The sequence below is a fragment of the Hordeum vulgare genome, chromosome 2H (genome assembly GCF_904849725.1).
Source record: "Hordeum vulgare subsp. vulgare chromosome 2H, MorexV3_pseudomolecules_assembly, whole genome shotgun sequence".
Classification (NCBI taxonomy): domain Eukaryota; kingdom Viridiplantae; phylum Streptophyta; class Magnoliopsida; order Poales; family Poaceae; genus Hordeum; species Hordeum vulgare.
Genome location: NC_058519.1, coordinates 463,042,422 through 463,050,626, shown reverse-complemented (window position 1 = coordinate 463,050,626; position 8,205 = coordinate 463,042,422).

The following is an 8,205-nucleotide window of genomic DNA, read 5'->3' as shown; positions in this document are numbered from 1 at the left end:
TGAACCTCGTCCACGGGACTTGGAAGCTTTCATCGGTACTATTGCTGTAGGAGGGGAGAGAGGAGTGTCTTGCGCTAGAGCTGCTAGCATTCATTTTCCCGTGCTTCGGTACTTCTCTTTATTTGTGGGAAAATGTTTGACTAGCCGTGGGAAAGCTGGGTCACTTAGTTCCCCAGATCTTGCGGTCTTGCGCGAAGCCCTTTATAATGATAAAACTTATAGCTTGGGCGCCATAGTAGCTCAACGGTTGAACACGAACCGTTCTAAAGGTGTTGTCTATGGAGGTATCTATGCTACCCGTCTTGCCACACACTTTGAGATACCTATTAGACTGGAGGAGGAAGAAGAGGTTCTTCTTCCCGAGAGATATCTAGATTATGATAGCATGGTTCGCCATGACTTTCTTGATAGAGATATAAATGGAAGGATGATTTATAACCTGGTATTTAGTCAGGGTACTCGTGAGACTATTACTTTGCCTGCTCCTTCTTTGTTCAATCTTCATGCAGGCAGTGACATTATTATGCCCTCGGACATCTACGCATATTGGGGCTTAGCCCAACCAGAGGTGCCCGTGCCTGAGCCGCCAGTCGAGTACCAAACGCCAGTTTATCAGTGGGAGCGAGAGGAGCTCACACAGCAGTGGCGTCCTCAGTCGACTCCGGAGTACCCCAGAGCTGGTTATTTCCCTCCTTGGGAGTAGAACAAATTAGGCCAAAAGCCTAAGCTTGGGGGAGTACGTGTTCTCACCGACTTTACATTCTTGCTTATGCTTTCACTTTGTTCGTCGGTGTTCACACTTTGCCACTGTATCATCCATGCTAGTTTATTTTCTTTTTCTCGTTCTCTTTTCGTGTGTCTGTCTAGTCTGAGAAAACACAATTTTTTTTCTTTTTCTTCTTTTCCTTGTTGGGAGCTTTCCCGTGTAGATAGTTTTCTTTTTCTTTGGGTCAAGGTAGAAGATATTGGTTACAATGTTTAGTGGCTCTTGCATGCATACCTATTTAAGCTTTCAAAGAGCCATATTACTTTGTCTTCTCCTTTGTGTTTGCCTGCAGATTCCAGCTTAGTCCAATGCATGAGCACGCTTATTATTGTTCACATCGTTCAGTCGTGCAAGTGAAAGGCAATAATGACGATATATGATGAACTGACTGAGCCTGGAAAAGCTCGTATGAACTTGATCTATTTTGTTTTGTAAATATGACTAGCTCATCATGCCTGATTCAACTTTGTTGTGAAAGAAACATGTTTGCAATGACAACTTAGAGATGATAGTTGCTTATGCCATGCTTACTTAGCTAGGAGCTTATAATGGTTTGTCTTGGATGCCCACATGAATTTTGAGATGACTATGATGTAGTATGATAGGATGGTATCCTCCTTTGAATGATTCAAGTGATTTTTCTTGGCGCATGTTCACGCATGTAGTTGAAACAAAATCAACATAGCCTCTATGATGTTCATGTTCAAGGTGATTTATGTCCTACTCATGCTTGCACTCAATGTTAGTTAATCTCAATGCATTTTGATGATTGTTGTCACTCTCTAGTTGGTCGCTTCCCAGTATTTTGCTAGCCTTCACTTGTACTAAGCGGGAATACTGCTCGTGCATCCACTTCCATAAACCCAAAGTTGTTCCATATGAGTCCACCATACCTACCTATGTGCGGTATCTACCTGCTATTCCAAGTAAATTAGCATGTGCCATTCTCTAAATCTTCAAGAAATAATCTGTTTTGCATGCCCGAACCGCTCAGGTGGTGACAGGGGGCTATTGGTATCTTCCATGCTAGGCGTGTTATCCTCGATATGTGTTTATTCACTATCATTCACGAGAAAGGGGCCGGTAATTGGAATTCCTAGTTCCATGCTCAAATCGAAAAGATAATTGCAAACAAAACTCCCCCAGGATTGTTGTTGGTATGGATGGTACCCAAGGATTCGGCTAGCCGTGGAGCGTGATTGATTGGTGGTGGGGGAGTCAAAACTTTATTTTTCTGTTTGGGAACCGCCTATAGCATGTGTAGCGTGGAAGATGTTGAGAACTCTTAGTCATAGCGTTGACAATGAAAGCATGCCACCCAAAATTATTATCTCTGTTTTCAAAGCTTGAACTCTGGCACCTCTGCAAATCAATGCTTCCCTCTGCGAAGGGCCTGTCTATTTATGTTCCTGTTGAGTCATCCTCCTCTTACAAAAGCACCAATTACAGAGCACCTCTGTCATTTTTATGCTTTGCTTTTAACTGTGTTGAGTATGACTGTGACTGGATCTTCTTTGCCTTGAATTACAATGTTTAGTCAGCCCTTGGTCTTTGAGGGTGCTCTGCATTTATGTTTTGCGGTCTCAGAAAGAGCTAGCGAGATACCATCTATCCGTAGTGCTTCATGTTGTTTTGATTGAAGTGTTGACATTTGAGGCTTATTATTATTTGCTCGCTAGTTGATTATGCCATTGATATGAGTTTACCGTGAGACCTAGCTGTCATTTGCTTATGTGGTTTGCTTGTGATCTTGCTGAAACTCTGGATATAAGTTAGACATAGTTGCAACAACAATACCAAACAGAGTTCGTCAAAGTTTTTCTTTTCTCTCTTTCAGTTTGTCAACTGAATTGCTTGAGGACAAGCAAGGCTTTAAGCTTGGGGGAGTTGATACGTCTCCGTCGTATCTACTTTTCCGAACTCTTTTGCCCTTGTTTTGGACTGTAATTTGCATGATTTGAATGGAACTAAACCGGAGTGATGCTGTTTTCAGCAGAATTGCCATGGTGTTGTTTTTGTGCAGAAATAAAAGTTCTCAGAATGTCTAGAAAATTTACAGAGAAATTTTCTGGAATAAAAGAAAAATACCTGCGCAAAGATCCACCGGAGGGGGCGTGCCAGTGGGCCACAAGCCCACAGGCCGCGACCACCCCCCTAGGCCGCGCCATGAGGGCTTGTGGGGCCCACGTGGTACCACCGCCCCCAAACTCAGCTCTATATCTTCCGTCTCGTCCGGAAAAAAATCAGGGAGAAGGTTTCATCGTGTTTTATGATACGGAGGCACCGCCACCTCCTGTTCTTCATCTGGAGGGCAGATCTGGAGTCCGTTCGGGGCTCCGGAGAGGGGAAATCATCGCCATCGTCATCATCAACCTTCCTCCATCGACAATTCCATGATGCTCTTCATCGTTCATGAGTAATCTCATCGTAGGCTTGCTGGACGGTGATGAGTTGGATGAGATCTATCATGTAATCGAGTTAGTTTTTGACGGGGATTGATCCCTAGTATCCACTATGTTCTAGATTGATGTTGCTACTACTTGGCTATGCTTAATGCTTGTCACTAGGGCCCGAGTGCCATGATTTTAGATCTGAACCTATTATGTTGTCGCCAATATATGTGTGTTTTAGATCCTATTTTGCAAGTTGTAGTCACCTACTATGTGTTATGACCCGACAACCCTGGAGTGACAATAGCCGGAACCACTCCCGGAGATGACCATAGTATGAGGAGTTCATGTATTCACCGCGTGTTAATGCGCTGGTCCAGTTTTTTATTAAAAGGAGAACCTTAATATCCCGTAGTTTCCATTAGGACCCCGCTGACACGGGAGGGATGGACAATAGATGTCATGCAAGTTCTTTTCCCTAAGCACGTATGACTACATACGGAATACATGCCTACATTAGATTGACGAACGGGAGCTAGTCACATATCTCTACGTGTTATAGCTGTTACATGATGAATCACATCTGCCATACTCATCCATCACCGATCCACTGCCTACGAGTCTTTTACTACTGGTCCTTGCTACGTTACTTTGTCTAGGCTTGTCCCTTGCTACAAAAGGGATTGGGCCACTTTGCTACTAATGTTGCTACTGCTGTTACTTTGCTGCTGCTGCTACTGCTGTTCCTTGCTACTTCGCTGTTACTTGTTGCAAGATCTTTTCCGACACTGTTGTCGGGGAAGAATAGTTACCCGCTCACATGCAACCTACTGGCGCCATTGATACAACAGTTAGGAATAGTCTGCCGTCAACAAATCATTTCTGGCACCATTGTTATCATACCACTTTGCTACTGATACTTTGCTTGCAGACACTAATCTTTCAAGTGTGGTTGAATCTGACAAACTCAGCTGCTAATACTTGAGAATATTCTTTCGCTTCCCCTTTGGCGAACCAACAAATTTGGGTTGAATACTCTACCCTCGAAAACTGTTGCGATCCCCTATACTTGTGGGTTATCAAGCAACAGAGAACATGCATGAATCACTAAGGAACATAGTATGAAAGGATAATCAAATATATAACTCATAACAATCTAAACATAATCTCATAATCCATCGGATCCCAACAAACCAAGCATAGGAATAGCATGAAAATTACATAGGTGCCTTGATCATGTAGGGCAGCTCACAAGGGCTCATCATTGAAGCACAAGATTGGAGAGAAGACATCACATAGCTACTGGTCATGGACTCATGGTCCAAGAAGGACTACTCATGGCACGTCCGGGAAGCGTCCATGGCGATGGAGAAGCTCCCGGAGGTCAAACCTCCCTCCGATAGGGTTCTAGGAAGGGGTCTCCTGACGCTCCCGATCTCGAAACGTTGCGGCGGCGGAACGATGGAGAAATTCACGATTCTCGATATGATGGAAGGGTTTCCGATCGGAGGGGTAAATATAGGCCAAAAGAGGGCGTCAGAGGAGGTGGGGCCCACCCAGGTTGCTCGTGGGCGCGGCCAGGGGCCAGGCCATGCACGACGGACGCCTGGGCAGCCCCTGGCTCCCCTATGGACCATCTTCGATGGTCCAAAAGCTTCCGTCACGCTGATTTTTATATATTTTTCTCGGGATTTTTGGGGCTGTGGAAATTTGGGTAAAAGCCCCTGCAAAAAATATATTAGCCGACAGAAACGGGCACTGGGTGCATTGACTTAGTAGGTTAGTCCAAATATGTGTAAAAAGATATAAAAGTGTAACAAAACATATAACAATGTCACCCAAAAGATCATGGAACAAGCAAAAATTATAGATACGTTTGGGACGTATCAGACGTCACAAGGTAGGTGATGGTCCGAAGGGCTAGTGGGTGGGCTCGGGATATAGCATGGCAAGATGGTGCTTAGGGATTGGTCAGGGAGCTCCTGGACGGTGCCGACCATGGCAGATTGTGGTGGCAGCCACTTATGGCGGCGGCGGGCGTGGTGATGTCCATACAATGGTCTGTAGGGTTTTGTTGGGGTGATCTGGCACGACGTAGAGAGTCGAGGATGTTCAGGACGAGAGGGGAGGGGGTGGTAGGTGGACATCGTGGCTCGACGCTAGCACGTGCGAAACACATGCTCTATTCGCGCTCTCGCCAAGCACATACAGTGCTCGATGAAATGCCAGAGCGCTTGATGGTGGTCTATTTTAGGGAAGGTTTGGGAGGGTGGTGCTTACATGCATAGGAATGGTACTAGACATGCTGGTTTAGGTAGGGAAGTAGGTTCCTAATGCAAGTTTAAGAGGGTGCAGATTTTTGCCATGCACAAAAGGTGCTTGAGAGGATGCTCGGTCCACTTAGGAAATTTTGTTGGTTACCAAAATATACAGTATGAGGTCTCTTTAGATGTTAGGGAGGATGGTAGGGTTGGTTTGGCAAAATAAGAAAGTTGCTAGTGCCAGGTTTGGTGAAACTCAGTTCTGGACAGAAACTATAGGAGATTATTTCATGAATTTAATATATTATATTTGGGCCGATCTCCTATACTGAAGAGTTTTGTAGGAGGGACTACAAGTAGTAAAAAATTTAGAACCAGTTGAGCAATATTAATTAGGGTTGTAGTTGAAATATCAAACTGGATTAGAATGGAAATTGGGATGGTTTGCTCAAAAAAATTAAAAGGCCAAGCTGTTTTTTTGTGCATAAAATGGAATATTAGGTTTTACATGAAATCTCCAAATTTTTGTGGAATTATAATATTAATAATTAAAATGGTTGTAGCGCAAGAGAGGCCTTTCGAAGAATGGAAATGACAATAATTGGGCAAGTTTTATCATGAAAATACTTACTACTAAATTTGTAAATGAAATTAAATGATTTAAGGAAAACATTCAAAGCCTATGATATTTCCCAAAAATATTTACTTGGAGGGAAGAATTTTAGAAAATACATGACAATGAAGGTTTGGAAATTAACAGGGAACTAGACAAATTTTAACAATTTTATTCATGGAAAAATTTAATTAATAAACACATGGGTAAATTTTTGGGGTGTTACAAACTCTACCCCCTTAATAATATCTCGTCCTCAATAATTGTAATGCGGTTGCGAGATTTACTCCTACCACTTTGCGCGAATACAACAAAAATTAAATATTCTATTCACGCGATTTGATGTGGTTACTTTGAGGTTATTGACAATTGGTGCAACTATGGTGAGGTACGGGTGATGTGGGTAAGAACCTACGGTTGGGCAACCGAGGAATTGCCACTTAGGGTTACGACAAATTTGGAAAATGCAAAATTCCTAATTCCATTTTTTTGCTTGTCGTACTGATTCCTTGTTGATTGCGTTGGTTTCCCTCCAATCTTAAAGGGTAATGTAGAACATCAACGACAAGTATTTTCCTCAGTTATGAAACCAAGGTATCAATCCAGTAGGAAGATCCACAAGACTATGTAAGCAGCACCTCCACACAAATAGCAAATCCTCGCAACCCAACATGTGAAGGGGTTGTCAATCCCTCATGGGTAAATTAAGGATAGATTGATAGATGCAAATATGAGGGATGGAAAACAGAACAGATAAAGGTATATTTGTTTTTTTATAATATAGATAAAATAAAATAGAAACGCAAATAGCAAAGTAGAGATTGCAAATAGATGATGTGAAGTAGACCCGGGGGCCGTAGGTTTCACTAGTGGCTTCTCTCGAGAAAATAGCAAACATTGGGTAGACAAATTACTGTTGGGCAATTGATAGAAGAGAAATTATTATGACAATATTCAAGACAATGATCATGTATATAGGCATCACATCTAAGACAAGTAGACCGACTTCTGCATGCATGTACTTATATTACTCCACACATAGACCGTTATCCAGTATGCATCTAGTGTACTGAGTTCATGGAGAAACGGAGTAATGCCTTAAGAACGATGACATCATGTAGACAAGATCTATTCATGTAGGAATAGACCCCATCATTTTATCCTTGATAGCAACGATACATGCGTGTCATGTCTCTTTCTGTCACTGAGATTGAGCACGACAAGATCGAACCCATCACAAAGCACCTCTTCCCATTGCAAGATAAAATATAAAATTGGCTAGACAAAACCCAAATATCGGAGAAGAAATATGAGGCTATAATGATCAAGCATGAACATGTTTTCATAGATCTGATAATAAACTCACAATTCATTGGATCCCACCAGACACACCGCAAAAGAAAGAGTTACATCATATGGATTTCCAAGAGACCATTGTATTGACAAATAAAGCGAGAGAGAAAGCCATCTAGCTACTGCCTACGGACCCATAGGTGTGATACGAACTACTCACATATCATCGAAGGAGCACCAATGAGGATGGTAAACCCCTTTGTGATCATGTTCCTCTCCGCAACAGGCTCTAGATTGGATTTCATGGCTCTGGAACTTGCGGCGGAAGAAACGATTTTTCTTCGACTCCTCTAGGGTTTTCTGGATATTGGGGTACTCATAGATCTCAGAGGCGGTGTAGCAGGTGCCCGAGGGCCCCTATAGATACCAGGTCGCGCGAGGGGCCCTAGGCGCGCCCTTGTGTCTTGTGGCCCCCCTCGGCCTCGTCTGCTACTCATTCGTGGCTCCCAAGTTTCCTTGTGGTACAAAAAAATCCCTGTAAAGTTTCGTGCATTTGGACATCATCTAATATGGATTTTTTGTGAAGGAAAAAGATAGAAAAACAACAACTCGCACTAGGCACTATGTCAATAGGATAGTCCAAGAAAATGATCTAAAGTTGCTATAAAATGATTATAAAACATCCAAGAATGATAATATAACAACATGGAACAATAAAAAATTATAGATACGTTGGAGATGTATCACAGACCCGAGTGTACAGTGTTTTCTCCTACTAACAAGTGGACCCAGGGTCCAGTGTCATTCTCTTCTTCTACCTTCGTATCTCCCCTTTCTTCTCTCCCTTACACACTCTCTCGCGCATTCTTCACATGCAGCGTC